The sequence below is a fragment of the Meles meles genome, chromosome 2 (genome assembly GCF_922984935.1).
Source record: "Meles meles chromosome 2, mMelMel3.1 paternal haplotype, whole genome shotgun sequence".
In the NCBI taxonomy this organism is placed as follows: domain Eukaryota; kingdom Metazoa; phylum Chordata; class Mammalia; order Carnivora; family Mustelidae; genus Meles; species Meles meles.
This window is the reverse complement of record NC_060067.1, coordinates 81,251,584-81,271,379: the sequence shown is the minus strand read 5'-3', so window position 1 is coordinate 81,271,379 and position 19,796 is coordinate 81,251,584.

The following is a 19,796-nucleotide window of genomic DNA, read 5'->3' as shown; positions in this document are numbered from 1 at the left end:
TTAGAGTTATGTACAAAAGACTCTGAGTAATACAGGCTAGTTGTATTATTGGCACAAATAAAAAAGCTGGCTGCCTTTTGTCAAGTTTGAGGAAATACATATTTAGTAATCTCACGGTTAATTTTTTGTTTAGTACTTCTAGACTTCATACTTACATACAGTTTTAATTTAAATTTACCATATCAGGAAGTGAGTATTTTCATGTTTTTGTGTGGTTGGGCCTTTCTCAGCAAAGACACTGAAACCTGGATTAAAGGAGAAGTCTTGAAAGGTAAAAGATGCTGGACTCGATAGTTGGAGACCTCTGGAGAGATTTAGATATTTATCTTAAAATTTGCTTACATTTCAAAGTGGAATGAAACCTGGAACCATACAGTAGGCTGTTTACATTCTACAGAATTACAGCACATCCGGGATCAAATGTTTCCCTCATTTCTCAGGAGGGAAGGGGGCAGTGATATCTATAAACTCCAAGATTCACAATTTTTTGCTCCCTCTACTGGGGTGTATAAAACTGTTTCTGTACACGCATAGTCCACGAGGCTCTCATGGCATCATCCTGAAGTGGAGGGCATGGAATGTGGGAATTGGCATAGTCAATGCTGTCATAAGTAATCCGTGTTTGATTGAAAAGCTTTGTGTTTGCTTTTAGAATAATATCAATAAACATGGATAATAAAATTTACCAAACATTAAAATCCATGATTTTAAAATGCCTTATATGAACAGTTTTAAAGGTAAAAGAGATTTATCTGAGCCTCTGGCAAAACTGTCTATTCTATACCTATGAGGGATTTGTTATTCTTATTCTTCTTTTTAGGAATAAAGCATAAAAAAGTTAAGGAAAATGTCTAGATAGTCAAACTCAGACATTCTGAATTCACTTCCTTTTGAGTTAGTATATGATGAATCAAGTTCATTTTACCTCAGCGACTGCCACATAGTAAGTAAAAAAAAAACAAAACATAACAGATAAAGTTAGCTATAGTTAATATAGGGCAACATAATCTATGTCCATAATGGATAGATGGCATTCAGGGCATATAGGGCAACAAATAAAAATAAATAAGTAATATGTATGTATGTATTTTGGTTAATGGAAAACAATATTCTACGTGCGAGAGATTTTATTAATACGAAAGTTATGAAGGTTAGTAGGGAGGAGACAAATATCAAACATTTATCTCCAAAGTTGCATTTATTAAAATTTTAGTGTATTGAACATACTTTCCTAAAGTGAGGTGTTGAAAGCAAGTGATGTACTTCCTAAGATGAAAGCAATACAGAGGAGGTGGGCTCTGTGTCTGTGAGATGGAAGACAATTAACTTTGTTTTCCAAAAATCCATTTGTGGGTTAGGCTTACATTCTAGGGAAAAACTGTGTATATAACATAGAGCATGATTAAGGCAATGCCTGGCATGTATTAAGCATTGAACACACACTATTTTTATTTTCATTATTGCTATTCCTGAGTTGTGTTTTGTGTTGATGCATTAAATCACTGTTGAACATTTATGATGGTTTTCTTTCCAGCTAATATAAGTGGGATAAGTCAGTGGTACCCATACCTTCAAAGTTCTGACTAGGACATAGGAACATAGCACAAAGAACAATAAGATGCTTCCTTCTTAAAGAACATAATTCAAAGAGACTGAACCGAGAAATGATTTTATCTAGATAACTGTTAAAACAGACTGTGCTACTAAAGATAGTATTATATACATGCTGCTAAGATATTGCCCCAAAATCCACCCTTACTCCTATATGTATTTTTTGGGGAAAAAATGAGGCTGTGTGTCACAAGCCATTGTCCAGTGGATTACAACGGTGATTGCTGTAAGGTACACAAGTGGTATGACCAGGATAGACAAAATGGTACACCTGGTAAAGGGAGAAAATTAATGTTTCCCATTATGTGTTTATATCAGGTATGTAAGTTGATTTTTCATTTAAATACTTGTTATTAAATATGTTCAATTAAATCAAATCTCAAAGGAGAACTAGGAAGACTTGAAATAGAGTATATATGAAATATTAACTTCAGCCAATGGAAGGACTTTTTAAGTTGGATGTAATTAAAAAAAATAAAGAAAAACATGTGTTCTTCAAAAGAATTATTAAGACAGGGAAAAGACAAACCATAGGCAGATAAATTTCAAGTCATATCTTTGATACTGAATTCTCAAAACCTGACAAGAAATTCGACAACTTAATAAAAAGAAAGTGAATAGAAATGTCACCACAAAATATTTAAGTGGCAAATACACACAAAAAGCTTCTCCAAACCATGAGTCCTTAAGGAAATGCAAGTTAAAACCACAAGGAGAAAAACCTACATGCTAATAGAACTAAAGTTAAAAAGAGTGATCATACCATGTGTTGGCATGAAATTAATAGAACCATCATGTACTGCAGGTAGGAATATAAAATGTTGTATATAAAACTGCTTTGGAAAAATAATTTGACAGTCTCTTCATACATTGAAGATACAGCTATGAATCATTCCACTCTTAGGTATTAATCCAAGAGGTAAAAAAAAAGAATATATAGCTATTCAAAAAATTTACTCTAATTTTCATAACTGATATTTTCTAATAGTTCCAAACTGGAAACAACCCAAGTGTCTATCAATGGGTAGATGGTAATATACATATAATAGCATATATCCATACAATGGAATAGAACTTGGCAAGAAAAAAAAACTCTTGATATATGCCATGACATTGATTAATCTCAAAGAATTATGCTGAGAAAAAGGAGATGAACAACCCTCTCTTAAAAAAAAAATCCACATTAACTGATTCCATTTATATACAATTCTAGAAAATGCAAACTAATCTATAGGGGAAAAAATCAGACCAATATTTCCTTGAAGATAGAAAAATGAGAACATCAGAAAGGTGGGATTAGGGGCACTAGGGTGGGTGGTTCTAGGTCATGATCCCAGGGTTCTGGGATGGAACCTCACATAAGGCTCCCTGGTCAGCAAGAAGCCTTCTTCTGCCTGCCACTCCGCCTGCTTGTGCTCTCTCTTTCTCTGTCAAATATGTAAATAAAATCTAAAAAAAAAAGGAAGGTGGGAATAAAAAGGGGCATGTGGAAAAACTTTTGAAAGTGATGGCTTTGTTCACAATGTAGGTGCAATGTATTTTTACATATGTTAAGACAGATGTGTATAATTTAAATGTATGTAGTTTATTGTAAGTTTATTGCATATCAATTATGCCTAGATAAATCTTTTTTAAAAATGAAATCCCCCCAAAAAAAACAAAACAAAACAAAACAAAAAAAAATAAAAAATAAAAATGAAATCAAGGGGCGCCTGGGTGGCTCAGTGGGTTAAGCCTCTGCCTTTGGCCCAGGTCATAAATGTATGTAGTTTATTGTAAGTTTATTGCATATCAATTATGCCTAGATAAATCTTTTTTAAAAATGAAATCCCCCCCCCAAAAAAAAACAAAAAACAAAAAAAATAAAATAAAATAAAAATGAAATCAAGGGGCGCCTGGGTGGCTCAGTGGGTTAAGCCTCTGCCTTCGGCCCAGGTCATGATCCCAGGGTCCTGGGGTTGAGCCCCGCATCAGGCTCTGTTCTTGGCAGGGAGCCTACTTCCTTTCTCTCTCTCTGCCTGCCTCTCTGCCTACTTGTGATCTCTCTGTTAAATAAATAAAAATTTTTAAAAAATTAAAAAAAATGAAATCAAAGTAAACAAAAATCTGACCAGAAAAAGAAAAAAAAAAAAAATGAAGGACAATTGGCATGAGATTCTCATTCCTCAATCATTTGGGTAAGGGCAGAACTTCTCATTCGGACATTACATTCATTCTGATAATGTGTAAATCTGTAGGCAACGTGATTATCAGACATGATAATTCATTTATAAATTCCCATCTTAAGGCACATTTTTACTTTTGAATGTTCCATAGAACCATCACCACATCCTGTCAGTTTAACACAATGCCTTTCAGATTTTCATTTTCAGGTTAGGTATCAGTATGTATTGAGCACCCGTTTCTTATAATCCCAAGAATGGTTCTTCACCATTTCCAGACTGTTTCACCCACACCAATTAAAAGGCCTCAAATTCCCTCTGGAGGTTGTGTTCAGAGATACCTCAGCTTCCCAGTCATTCTGACTCATAAACCTTGTTTTAATTCTTACTATTTTGAACAACACCAATTCTGAAGAGACTACTGATTTCACTTTTATGTCATTATCTGGTTTTAAATTCACCAGGACTAGGGTGAATGAGGAAATCTGTTTCCAACGTTAGGAGTTGTTAGAGCAGCCTGACCACATCATCTCACATTATCATCCATGATCACTTTAGTTGCCACTTCAATTATCTCCTATTTTTTGTAGCACTTTTAACCACTACCTAAACACATTTTACTTAAACATCTTGCCTTTGTATCATCCTTTTTTAAATTATTTCCATCTTTTTCTGAATAATTCATATCTTCTTTCTGTCATGCTGCCCCATTATGTGCAGGTAGCTATTAGCTTCATGATAGTTTCTCTTATTTGGCTTTGTTTTTGTAACTAAAAATGAAAAATAAGATGTTCAAAGAGGCAGAGTTTTTAGCATCAGTCATGACTTCAGTTAAAGGGATAACTTAGCATCCTAATATCATATACCCAAACAGAAGTAGCTTATCTTCTTAAAATTTAGCAGACTCAGGAATGTTCCTTTTAATATATAAAGATGGGTTTGGGCAATTCTTCTTCTCACAATAATCTTTACATAACTCTCACCTTTAACCAGCTCATCAGATTGGAGATCTATCCCTCCATTTATATTTCTACAGAGCTGTGATTAACTGGGGATGCTGAGTAAGCTTAAACTACACTTAGATCACTGTGTCTTGAGCTGGAGAGATAACTCTTGGGTCCCCACTGCATAATATACAGCTCAGCAATAGCTTTCCAAATTCTTAGTTGAGTTCTCTTCTGTCTAAATTACTTTTTTATTGATTTAACAATGATCTCAAGTTTTGGACCTACCACCTCTAAATCCCACTGATAAGCTTTTTCTAACTGTCAATGACAATAACATTTGATCAACTTTAAGTCATGTATGGCTCAGCAGCAAACCAGGTATCACAGATTCCTTTTCCTCCTGTTCCTTCTGTAAGGGAGGAAAAATGATTTTCCATCTACCTTTATAAGTTCATAGCTGAAAGACTTCTAATAAAAAAAAGACAGATTAACAAAGAAAAACAGGGGTGCCTGGGTGGCTCAGTGGGTTAAAGCCTCTGCCTTCGGCTCAGGTCATGATCTCAGAGTCCTGGGATCGAGCCCCGCATCGGACTCTCTGCTCAGCAGGGAGCCTGCTTCCTCCTCTCTGCCTGCCTCTCCGCCTACTTGTAATTTCTGTCTTTCAAATAAATAAATTAAAAAAAATCTTAAAAACAAACAAACAAAAAAAAACACAAAGTTTATTAATGCATATGTCTCCTGTATACAGGGGAGACATCTAGGGAAAAAGAAGTAATTCCGCAAGGTAGTTTAGAATTCAGACTTAAGGGATGCCTGGATGGCTCATCCAGCTAAGCGTTTGTCCTTGGCTCAGGTCATGATCCCAAGCTCCTGGGATAGAGTCCCACACTGGGCTCCTTGCTCGACAGTTTACTTCTCTTTCTGGCTTCTTCTTCCCCCTGCTTGTGCTCTCCCTCTCTCTCTGGCAAATGAATAAATGAAATCTTTGAAAAAATAGATTTCAGAGTTACATAACATCTTAATAAGGAAAAGGGCAGGAAGATTTGACCTCTTTAGGGAGAGTAAATGAATTCTTAGAAAGATGAATGAGTTCTTAGAAGAATAGATTGAAGGTATAGTAGTTTGTGAAAAAGTTTGTCAGAATATGGTGTTAACTTCAAATCTCTCCTGTTATAAGAATGAATCTTTCTTGGTTGACGAAACTCTTGGGGAAAAGATTTACAAAGCTAAGTTCCTTTTGGAAAATCTGTATCTGAACAGACACAGAAAGTTTAAAGAAAGTTCTCTCCCCATATTTGCTGTTTTTCAAGTGCCTACAGCTTAACATAACCAACTTACCAAAGCGGCAAACTCCTCTACAATCATATTTTGGGATAGCATATTCTGCTTTTTACTTCTCCTTTTTCATTAAAAAAAAAAATCAAACACTTCTACATTACTGAATATATTATACTATTATTGATAGATTATGCTATTATTCTACCAAATATGCCTGCTATACTAATTATATTGGTCTAGATAATTGAAAGGACTTACAAGAACAAAACACTTATCCAGGAAACACTTTAATGTAAACAAAAAATACATAGCAAGAAAAACAAACAAACCTAGAATAGCATTCAGGGCGTCTTCAGAGTACTTCTCTCTCACAGGACACAGACAAGTCTTTTATGCCACTCCTGTTAGCTAGCTAAAACCGTGTTAAAACCATGACCAACATCAATAATACAAACCTTGATAACATAGACACAAATCGGCACATATCTAAAAACAAAGTTGAAAATCTGCTATATGTTATTCCTTATTACAATATAAACCTTAAAACAGAAAAACAATACTTATTAGCTCATATACTCTATTGCTTTTTTTTTTTTAAAAGTTTTATTTATTTATTTGACTGAGAGAGAGAGAGAGAGATCACAAGTAGAGAGGCAGGCAGAGAGAGAGGGGGATGCAGGCTCCCTGCTGAGTAGAGAACCCAATGTGGGGCTCAATCCCAGGACCCTGAGATCATGACCAGAGCCGAAGGCAGTGGCTTAACCCACTGAGCCACCCAGGTGTCCCAACTCCATTGCTTTTTTAGTCAAGGTTTGGCACTGTGTCTCCAAGCATCCCTAGAAAATGCATTAGGCTGCAGTAGGCCATCTGAGATTAATCTTGTACTTACACAATTTTCCTATAAACATGTTTTAACTGTATTCCTCAAGTCTTGACATTTGGCATTTTCACTTCCATGTTCTTCAAAATATACCTAAAACCCATTCCAGCAACTTATTTGACACATAGGTCATTATTTAATATTTGGACACTTATTTAGACATTTCTTAATTTTTACATATATAAGAATATTGTAGTTAATTGAATTTTTATGTTTGATTTGTAGATTGATTTTAAGCAAATTGTAGAAAATACTATGAATGATTTTAATACATGACATTTATTTAGACTTGTAGTTGTCCTAACAATTAGCACATACACATTTCAACTATCATTGTCAGTATTTAAATGACACTTTTACACTCTTTGTGTAAAATGCAAAAAAACTATAGTTTCCCAACTGCATTTTAACAAGTGGTATTAGAACAATTAAACATCTATAAAAGTAATTAACTTCAATCAATACTTCACACAATATAAAAAGCTTAATTTAATGGGTCATAGACCTAAATAAACTTAGAACTACACATTTTCTAAAAGAAAACATATGACAATATCTTTATAACCCTGGGTTAGGCAAACATTTTTTAAATACAATACCAAAAGCACAATCCAAAAAAAAAAAAAAATCAATTTGGCCTAAATTTAAAGCATACTGTTAAGAGAATAAAAAGACCCAGAGACACAGACTAGGAGAAAATATGTGCACATCATGTATTCATAAAAAAAGTTGTGTCTGTGATATATTTATAAAAACACCCAAAACTCAGTAATAAAAGCTTCCAAATAAAAATGTGAAAAGATTTGAACAGACACTTCATCAAGGTTTGAGAAGGTGATGAACATATTTAGTCATTAAAGAAATGCAAATTAAAGTCACAATAAGACACATCTGCATACAATTATATTAAAATTATCATAATTAAAATTATAATTATAATTAAAAGAACTTATATTATTATAATTATTATATTATAATTAATTATATTTAAAATTATTTTATAATTAAAATTATTATAATTAAAAGAACTTACCATATCACATGGTAATAAAGATGTGGAGGAACTAGAATTCTTATCCACTGTTGATAAAAATGTAAGATAATATAACCACTTGGGAAAACAATTTAACATTTTCATAAAAAGTTAATAGCAGTCCTATCCTACAATCCAGTCATTCTACTCCAGAATATTTACTCAAGATACGTGAAAAAGCTTACAGAAAACCTTACATAATAATGATCATGGTAGTTATAATTGCTCCAAAGTACAACCACCTAATGTTCATCAATATGTGAATGAAAAAAATTATATTGTACCACACAATAAAAATTATGTTTAGTAGCATAAAACAATAAACTATTGATGAAATAACATAGATGGATCTCAGAATAATTAGGGATACTAGACAAAAAGTTCACATTTATGATCTCATGCATATATAAATTTATTAAATGCAAACCAATCAGAAATTAGAGCACCGGTTTCCTAGGAGTGATAGGGAGGTAGCAGTGCTTACAAAGAGACACCAGAAAACTTTGGCAGGACATGGGGTGACAGATATGTTTACTATCTAGATTAAGTTGATGGGTTTATGGGTTTATACCCATATCAAATCTTACTTTACATATTACATGTGTGCAGTTCATTGTAAGTCAACCATAAGAAAATAAAGTTAAAAAATGGGACTGTGGACTCTGAGAAACAAACTGAGGGTTTTGGAGGGGAGGGGAGTGGGGGGTTGAGTAACCCCATTGGTGGGTATTAAGGAGGGCATGTATTGCATGTAGCAATGGGTGTGATGCATAAACAATGAATTATGGATCACTAAAAAAAATAAGTTTAAAAACAAACAAACAAGTAAATAAAAATGAAAAAAAAAGTTAATCTAAATGAAGTAGAAAATAGGAATAAAGAAATAAAGACAAAACACAAAAAGTAGGATGGTAGATTCAAGCAAACTCTATATAATTACATTAAAAATTAGTGGACAAAACATTCAAATTTAAAGAATACATTTTTCAGGTTAAAACCTAATAAATGTTGAAACTATATTCTGTTTACAGAAGTCACTTAATTAAAACATAATTAATTTGAAAGTCAAGTTTTGTAAAATTCTCAATATAAAAAAGCTAGTATGACTGTTAATGTTACACGATATATATTTTTCAAAGATTTATTTATTTTGGAGAGAGAGAGAGTGAGCAAGCACAGGGTAGGGGCAGAGTGAGAGGAAGAAGAAAAAGTCAAGCAGACTCCATGCTGAGAATGGCGCTATATATGGGGCTCAATCTCATGACCCTGAGATCATGACTTGAGCTGAAATCAAGAAATAGATGTTTAACTGAGCCAACAGGTGCCATACAAGGTATATTTTTAAGGTTAAAAAAAATGTTATTTGGGATGAAAGTAAATTCATAATAAAAGGAAAGAAACAAAGCAACAAGAAGCAATATTACTAATGTGCGAGACTCTAATAACAGAGCATCAATACATTTAAGGCAAAAATCACAAAATTAACATAATAAATGAACAAATCCACAACTGTACTTGAGATCCTAGTAATTGATATTACTAGCAAATATATTTTTTCACCACATTTTTTTTCCATTTTATTTTTTCAGCGTAACAGTATTCATTGTATTTGCACAACACCCAGTGCTCCATGCAAAACGTGCCCTCCCCATTACCCACCACCTGTTCCCCCAACCTCCCACCCCTGACCCTTCAAAACCCTCAAGTTGTTTTTCAGAGTCCATAGTCTCTTATGGTTCGCCTCCCCTTCCAATTTTTTTTTTTAAACATTTTTAAAAATGTGTTATTTTGATCAATTAAGAAGCCTAATTAACCATCTTGGGCACCTGGACGGGCCTTTGGCTCAGGGGTCCTGATATCAGGGTCCTGGGATGGAGCCTTACATTGGGCTCTCTGCTCCTTGGGAAGCCTGCTTCTCTCTCTCTCTCTCTCTCTCTCTCTCTCTCTGTCTGCCTCTCTGACTACTTGTGATCTCTGTCTGTCAAATAAATATAATCTTTAAAAAAAAGAAACCTAATTAACCATCTGACTTAATTATACAAAGTATAATTATTCCCCAATAACTGTATTCCTATTTTTTGTACATATGGCATTTACCAAAGTGGTCATATGATATACTATAAAATAAGTTTCAAAATATTTCAAACAATCGGAGAAATATACACTAGATTCCTGCACTCAGAGGAATTAAATTTTATGATATACTATAAAATAAGTTTCAAAATACTTCAAATAATTGGAGAAATACACATTAGATTCTTGCACTCAGAGGAATTAAATTTAGGATGAAGATCAAAAGAATTTTTCAAAATATATTTTGGGTCTAAAGAAATGGAAATTAGAAAATAATTTGGACATGAAGAAATTATGATATAACAGACTTTTGGATTTGGCTAAATCAATATTTAACTGAAAATTTAGAGCTTTAAATGTTTATATTAATAAAAACAAAAATTAAAATTGATCTAAGACTTTATCCCAAAAAGCTAGGGAAAAAAGATCAAATAAAGTAAAAATAAATAAATAAATAAGTATACAAAACATTGCGGTTAAGAAGATTAATCAATTAAGTAAAGCAGACAATTGATAGAAGGGAAAACAATAGAGCAAAAGTTGCTTCTTTAAAAGTTTAACAAAATTCATAATCCTCTATCAAAACAGGTCAAAAAATAAAGAATAATAACATAAAATACCAATAAGTTGTGGTATCACTACAGGCTATTGATATTTAAAAGATTAGGAGGGGATATTACCAAAAAATTTTATGGCACTATATTAGACAACATAAGTGAAATAGGAAAGTTGCTTAGTAAATACAACTTACCAAAACTGAGAAAGATTAAATAGAAAATTTGGATAATTCTATGTTAATTAATGAATTAAACTATCAAAAAATAAAACTCCATCCAAAATGACTGCACTGGTGATATTTGCCTAACACTTAGGGAAGACTTTTACCAATCTTGCAAACATCTTTCAGAAAAGAGAACATTCCCGCCTTGTTACATGAGACCAGCATAAACTATATCACTAATACCTGGCAAGGACATTAAAGAAAGAAAATGAAAGAACAGTATGGTTCATAAATATTGATAGAAATGTTCAGAACAAAATATTAGTACTTTGAATTAATATATAAAAGAGAATGCAAGGTTAGTTTAACATTCAATAATCAATCAATCAATACTTCAAATTAGCAAGAAAAATGAGAAAAAACATATGTGCACATCAGAAGATACAGAGTAAGTAAGACATTTATTATAAAATCTTTTTATACAAAGTTTACTTATTATTACATAAAACCTTTCAGCAAAGTATGGAGGGAAACTTTATTTCATAAAAGATACCTCTAATAAACCCAAAGCTTACATTAAATTAACTAGTAGACACCAACCTTACTTTGGGTTCAAGGAAAGAGCATTTACTATTTCCACTTTCATTCAGTGCCATTTTTAATAGTTAAAAAAATATTATACGTCACCATGCAACAAAATGGATTATTAATTTAAACTTAGTATTGTGCAAAAGAAGCCAAATATAAAGGAATACATACAATTCAGTATTATAAAGACAGTATAAGGCTCAAAAAACTGCAAAACTATAGAATTTAAAGTAAAAGAGGGATGCCGGATGGCTCCATTAGTTGAGTGACTGACTGTTGGTTTTGGCTCAGGTTGTGATGGAGCCACGTGGGGCTCCATGATCAGTGGGGAGTCTGCTGGAGATTCTCGCCCTTTTCTTCTCCCTCTGCTTCTCCTACTTGCTCTCTCTCTCTCTCTCTCTAAAATAAATCTTAAAAAAATAAAGGAAAGAAGATGTGGAAAGTGATTGGGGAGAAAAAGCAGAGAGGTTTGTTGTTTGCTGAGGCTTATTCTGCACTCTGTCCTTTTTTCTTTCATTTCCATTATTTTTAATGGGATTTTATTCATTTCTTTAACTTCAGTGAGCATTCTCATACAGATTGTCGAATTTAAATCCATAGACGAATCCTATCCAGGGGAATAAATCAACATTTCAAAGCCTTTGACATTTATTCTTTGATCTTAACCTCAGGCTACTACATTTACCCATAATGTCCTAAAACCCCAACTCCATCACTTCAAAGTATTCCCGTTTTTCAAATTTCATCTCAGACATATTTTAGGGAAGCTCCTCTGTGAAATTTCCCTCCATGGTCTTCCACTGTGCTTAGTTTGTAATCCTTTCCTGATATGTGCCAATCTAGTCTGGGTTCAACTTCTTATCTATCTTCTTGAAATAAATTTTAACAAATGCCTCAAAATTTACCTATCTTTTTTCCAATGAAGTACTGAAATCAATGCTTTGGTCAAAGCAAATGCAAAAAGGACTTAATAATTTGCACTTGTAGTGTATCTAGGAGATGGTTCACCAACTTTCAACTTTGGGAATAAAAATTTTATATTCCTGGGCCCCTGGGTGGGTCAGTTGGTTAAGTGTCTGATTCTTGGTTTTGGTTCAGGTCTTGATCTCAGGGCTGTGAGTTGGAGCCCATGTGGGTTTCCATGCTGGGCATGGAGCCTGCTTAAGATTCTCTCTCTCCCTCTCCTTTCCCCTCTGCCTCTCCCTAACTTGTACTCTCTCACTCAAATAATAAATAAATAAATAAATAAAATCTTTAAAAAAAAAACCTATATATCACTTTTGCTAGCATTAATGATAGAAGGAGAGTTAACAGAAGGTACCAAGCTTCTAGGAGGAACATCATGAGACCCACCTGGGCAAAACCCATCCACCATCAGTACCAGCTCATAAGGAGTAAAAATCATTGATTGTCATCTGTCATGTGCTGATCATCCATTTTGAATAATACTGGGTTGGATCCCCATACTCTGCCCAGTCTCAGTTCAGTACCATATGATCTAATTTGAATGAACACTTCCTCCTCTGATAGCACAGGACAGTTGTATGTAGATATGACAATGGAGTGTCAGAGCTATTAAGAATGGAGGGTCCAGTGCTGGAAAAAGGGCAAGCTTCTCCAATGAAAAACAAAATGATAAAATCTGTTTGTAATCTTGTGCTTAGAAAGACAGTTTAACATCCTCTGTTAAACATCCTGGTTCTAGTTTTTCCTTTTAAATGAAGAATATTTGGAGCTTTTACAAAGCAAGGCAAATGCCATGTATTTTATAATTGATACATTTTCCTCCTGTTTCTATTCAAACATCTAAATCAATGCTTTTCCATTCTTGCATTTTACAGATTGAAAATATGGTAATAACCCTCACGGTCTATAGTTATTCATAATAAGAAAAGGAAACAGACTTACCCACTCTATCATTTATGTTATTTGCTATACAGTTAGAATTTATTTACACATTTTATTGGGTTGTAAAGTATCAGTTATTCTTCAACGTCATTTTGAGCTCCACCCCAGCCAAAAGGGAATGATATGAACTATTCTTGTGTGGGTTTTCTTGTATGCACTTCCAGGAACATTTTTCTCTAAGGTTTCATTTTGCTAATTTCAACACATATGTCAGGTTTTAGGTTAAGATCAACAGTTTTTTAGGGGGATTTTTTTTCTAACATGTATTATAAACTCATATTTAAATGAGTTTTTCTCCAAGATTTCCATTTTCTCATCTCTCAAATTCTTCATTGTTATGTGTGACTATACATTTATTCAGTGTGTGCTTATTATCCATTTCTTCCACTAAACTTCAGCATCTACTTCAAGGGTATACTGGTGATGATGATGATGATGATGATGATGATGATGATGATGATAAACCTTTGAGATTTATTTAGATTTTAATCTCCTAGGTGTGTGGTTTTTTTTAATTTCTTATTTCTTTTCAGTGTAAGATGTGTTCTTTATATTTTGAAAACCCTGATATACACCTATAGTATAAAACAGACTACGTATTGTACTAAAAAACTCCACATAGTTAACAGCTATATTCATGTCCCTAACAAAGTCCTGACATCATAAACATTCTACCTGCTCTATTTCAGTGACCTTTACCTCATATGCCCACAATCTACCGTGATCTGACTATACCTTTCACCTTGTCAACTCTAATTTGTATCATTTTCTTAACCTTGAAACCTGAAATGTGAACCCAACTTCTATATTCTCTCTGAATCTACTCTTCAGTCTCTTTAGAAAGTCCCTTCAAGTTCTTTGGCTCATCTTCACTCTCTAACCTAGAATACCACCCATCAAAATGACCATATGCAATTTTCTTTCCAAAATAATATTGTGAGTCAGTTGACAAATATATTCTCTATCATTTTCAAATGCATAAAATGGAAGATGAAAAAAATTGTAAGAAAGTACATTTGTTCATATAACAAAATTTCATTTTATGTCTCCTCAGATGTGATCTCTCTTTTTAATCATTTAATATTGGCTTGCTGAATCACTCATTTCCCCATGCACAGTTTCTGAGCATTGTAGTAACCATTCTGTGCCTATTTCTGGTCTTCAGTCAATAGTAGGCTCATTTTGAACCTTTCTCAGAAAGTTGAGAAAACATGATTTATTCATTATACTTGCATGCATTTATGCATGACCCTGAGATCATGAGCTGAAATGAAATCAGGAGTAGGATGCTTTACTGACTGAGCCACCAAGCACCCCTTTCCTTCCTTCCTTCTTTCCTTCCTTCCTTCCTTTTCTTCCTTCTTTTCTTTAAGATTTCATTTATTTATTTGAGAGAGAGGTAAAGAGTGAGTGGGAGGGAGAGGGAGAGAGAATCTGAAGCAGACTCCATGCCAAGTGCATAGTTAAACATGGAGCTTGATCCCACAACCACAGATCAAGACCCAAGCAGAAACCAAAAGTCTGCCCCCAACTGATTAAGAAACCCAGTGCCCCTAGACGTCCCTTTTCTTGGCAAATTCTAAACTATATATACCTTTTTTTACATATGTTCTACAGGGCCAGGTGCTAAAATTATCCTCACTTCTCTAGCTATACATTTTTTTTCTTCATGTTAAAACAAAAACAAACAAAACATTTCCTTTAGAATATGAAAATCCCTCTCACTCTTCCACTCTTTCATCTCACTCTCTGTCCCTGTCTTTTATAGCTTGGGTTTTCTTCTCAGAAATCATGGAATAGGGATCTAGAAGCTTTTTTTTTTTTTTTTGGAAGTCCTAGGCCCAGTCTGGGGTTTGAACTCATGACCTGAAGATCAAGAACCACATGCTCTATACTGAGAGAGCAAACAAGGTGTGCCAGCATTTTGATCTTTAATCTTTTTTTTTCCCTTATTGATGAGAAATTAAGATCTTAAAACTTAAGGGATTAACCCAATATTAGATTGTTAGTTATGGTCATAGTTAAGAACAATAGCTAAAGTTTCAAAATATAAAATTCAGTTTCCTTTCTTCCATCAGATATTCCTTCTACACTCATCCTGTTATTTCTTGAAATTTAGGTTTTTGCACTTACCTTGCTCAGTGTAAGTTAAAAATATCTTACTTCTACTCTTCTCGAAACAAAGAAATAATTTACAAAGTCCTATAGATTCTACAAGTACAAAGTCTATGCACTCCATTCTCTCTTTTTGTTGCTATTGCCAAGTCAATAGTCCTTGACCTTATAAAATTTCACCTGTGTAACCACTCTTCGAAGCCTATAAAAATAAGCTTGTGATTTTTCAGTTATATAGTTTTTACAGACTTCCAACCCCAAGTCATGCTATGCACTGTGGTGAATTAACTTTTATAAAAGTGAGCTCTAGTCAAGGTATTCACTTCCTACTTACTAAGTAAAACCCATTTAAATTTACCACATCTTTCATCTATTGCACAAGTGTATATACCAGGCCTGTAATGATAGATCTTAAAGTTCTGCCACTAAGTAATAATTGAAGATAACAAGATATGTTTTCATAGATAGATGATAAGGGTCACATACTGTATCACAGAATTAAAATTTTGGCATGTTACATTTGAGTGGACATTTAGTGAACAAATAGACCTTTACTGCCTCCTCATCACCTATAGGATTCAGCAGTCACTTCTTCCAGCTGTGGAACCCTGTAGTAAGATCCTAGTTTCCATTTTCAGCCTTATTTTGTATTTTATGTTAAGGATATGTAAAAGTGGAAAATTTTTTTCTTCCTAAAAAAATAAAACACTTATATTACAATTAGGAAATACAGGAAAAGAAAAAAAATGACTCATATAAGCCACATGACATTAGTGACAGCAGGGTTTGACCAAATGAAGGAAGACCAGATAACTGATGCAGTACCACTAGAAAAATCTGTGTTTCCTTAAGTTGTGGAAAGTCACCAGAGCATTTATTTATTTATTTATTTATTTATTTATTTTTAAAGATTTTATGTAATTATTTGACAGAGATCATAAATGGTGGGGGAGGAGCATAGGGAGAGGGAGAAGCAGATTCCCCATTGAGTACAGAGTGAACTTGGAGCTCAATCCCAGGACCCAGAGATCATGACAGGAGTGGAAGGCAGACAATTAACAGAGTGAGCCACCCAGGTGACCCACTGGAAATTTAAATAATATTCAGCCAATGGCCAATGAAGTGACTGAAAAGCAGAGGCAGCAAGGATATTGGAACTGCAGTTGTCAGCGGCTGGAGAAGGGAATTGTTCCCTTACCTTCTCTGTTCCCAGTCACAGGCAAAGGCAAAGATCCAGCTGCTTGTAACATTTCAATCTGTAGCTCCTCCAGCACATTACGTTTAGTGCAAAAAAACAAAAACAAAGACACAACCAAAAGTGGTTCTCCTAGAAGAACAAAGTTAAAATGAGAAAAAAAAAAAAAAGTCAAGGCTGAATCTTCATCACTCTACCTCTAGCTGTGAAACTGATTGATGTTTCTGAACCTCTCAAGGAGCAGCTGCAATTGCTGTTTCTAAACAAAATGAAACAATAAATAAATAAATAAATAAATAAAGGGGGATGAAGACCAGGGAATTATATGGTAAAATCATTTTTTCACAATAAAGAGGTAAAGGATTATGTTAGGTGAGAATAATACAGTAAACACAGTGGATCTGTGAAACAGAGGGAGCAGTTATGCCCATGGGAGCACGCAAGGAGCTCGGCAACAGTGCTCCACAAACTGCAACAGTCAGTAGAGGAAAAGCCAGTCCCTTGTCCTGCTTCATTATGTAACTAAATAGATCTTCCTTTCCCTGAAGACCCATTCCCCACCATTTATGGTAATGAGCCATCACAGCCTCAATCTCTTAATGCTTAGAACACAGAGAGTTGCCACCTACTTGACCTGAGGTTTTAGTTACGAGGCCTGAAGCAGGTACAAAAGGTGGGCATTACAGGGAAACAAGAAAATGTAGTTAAAGCCTGGGTTTCATACAAAAAGAAAAAGAAATCAGAGAAAGAATATTCTCTGAAAAGCATAAAGCATGGTAGTACAAAAAATATCGATACACAATTTAAACTAACATGCAAAATGTTTTTGAGGTATAACAAAACTGATCTCATTGTTTAATTCCTAGATTCTTTCAATTGCTTTGATTTGGGATGTTCAGATAAACAGTACAACTTGTTAGCACGTTCATGAGCCAAAGGGAGTGTGAAAAGGATATAGGCAGGATCGTGGGACTTAAGATTCACTGAGGCCTGGCTAGCCATCACTAATCACAGTTTTTGTGAGTGAATGGTATTACATGACTTCTGCTCTAGAGAATTGAGGGAAAAGCAGATATGCTCCCCTATGTGTGTTGCTGTTTTCAATAAAACCATTCAAAACAAATGAGTGATTAAAACTAATATTCTCTAATGATAATAAAATATACTTTTGGAATTGTTAATATAAATCAATATATGTACAGTGTTTAGAATAGTTCCTGGTATGTAGCAAATAGTTGTCATATTTAACATTATTTTAAATATCTGTGGTAGCTGCTTTGAACAACTCAAAAATTATTCAAAACATGAATTGTCTTGAGATTATAATTTTAGAAAAGATTATTTATGTATATATATGGATAAACACATGCAGGGGTGTGTGTGTGTGTGTACAAGTTACATAACAAAATGAAGGAAAAAAAAAAAAAAAACTATAGGAGAATGAGGGCAGACCTGGACAAATTCAATGAATATTCAATGGAGAGTTGACATTACAGTTATGGGGAACATGAGAGTTTGGAGATAAAATAACATTAGAGCTGGAAATTGAAGACTGGGTTGTATTTCAGTATCTACATCATGGGATATTCACTCCACACAGTAGGAACACTAAACACATAGACCAAGAAGTGGCGAATATGGGAAATACATTGAAATCTGCAGAAATGCAATTTGGAAAATCCAAGAATTTGTGATAACGAAAAATCTCAAAGAATCCTCATTACTTAGAAGTTAGGAAAAGATGATAGAAGATGTTTATTCTAGGAAAGTAATTTGAATTTTATCTATGATGATGCAACAAACACACTGAATTTTTAAAGGTCATGAGTTTCAGTCTTTATTGTGATAAGGTATTTTAGATACTGTAATAATGAATAAGATGTGCTAGAAGTGAATGAAACGGATGCATATATGGCCACCAAACATTTATAATCTCAATGTCGTGGACCTTTACTATATTTTTACTTATGCATGGGGCAATTGCATGCAAACTTTGTCTATTGTTATAATTTCAGTGCCTAGAAGACTAGTTCTTGAATTAATATATAAAATGTAGAGATACGTTTCATATTAATATGTTAATTTATTTAGATATAAATGAAATAAAAAGAAACAATAATAGAGGTTCCATGACTATTTATTAAGGATTTTCTTTATTCTTTATTAGACTGTTAACTGCATGAGGAAAAGATTATGATTATTGTGCCTAACATTTTCTTCCCAGTTCCTATCCTAACACAGGCTTTAATATACACTAGTACTAGAAAAATATTTGTTGAACAAACACCTTTTCACTAATATGATCATACTCTATAAGTAGCTTATTTAAGTCACTTAATAATTTATCTTGAAATTCTTATATATATATGTATGTATACACTCAGACATAATGAAGATCTATATAATTTTTAATGGCAGTAAAGTCTTCTATTTTATAAAATTATTAGAATTTATTTAATAGACTCCTTATTACAGATATGTTAAATAATATTAACTATCATAAAGATATGACATATGTCTAGATAAACAGCTATAAATTAATAGATTAGATAATTTTATATGCCTAAAGTAAATATAAGGAACAGCATATGCATACATGATGTTTTAATATATATTATTAAATTATTCCCCAAAATAGTAGAACATGTATGTTATTGATATGTTTATTGAGAATTTCATTTATTTTTGAGACAAATGTTTATGACTTTCACTCAATTTTCCATCGCTTCTTTTTGCTTTTCTTAATATATTTGTAAGCAAATGTTTACATTACATATGAACACTTTTGCTATATTTAATGTGACATGACTATATTTTCAGTGTATTATGAAAACATTTTTCTAGTTTTTCAGTTGACTATGACTTTATATTTTTATATATAGTTTTCCAGTCATCAGGGTCCAAACAATTCATATTCTCTTTTATACTCTCCCACCTTTATATATTAATCTTACACAAAGTTTTGCTATTAAAAACAGAAGCTATTTTTGCTCTATAAATAATTTTTATTTATCCCCGTCAGCAAAGCATTTCTTTCTTCACCTTATTCAGACAGAGAGGTTCTGTGCCCAAACTTAGGAGATGTTGCATGACCAAAAAAAAAAAAAAAAAAAGGAATAAAAATGTCTTTCTCTCACTTTCATGATTAAGGAAACCTAGGCCACTAAAGTAATATAAAAGTCCAAGTCTTGAAAGAAACATCATAAAAAAATAGGCTTTTTCCCACCCTCTCAACAAAAAAGCATAATCTCTGCTTTGGAGGTTGTAAGATTGATAGAAGAAATT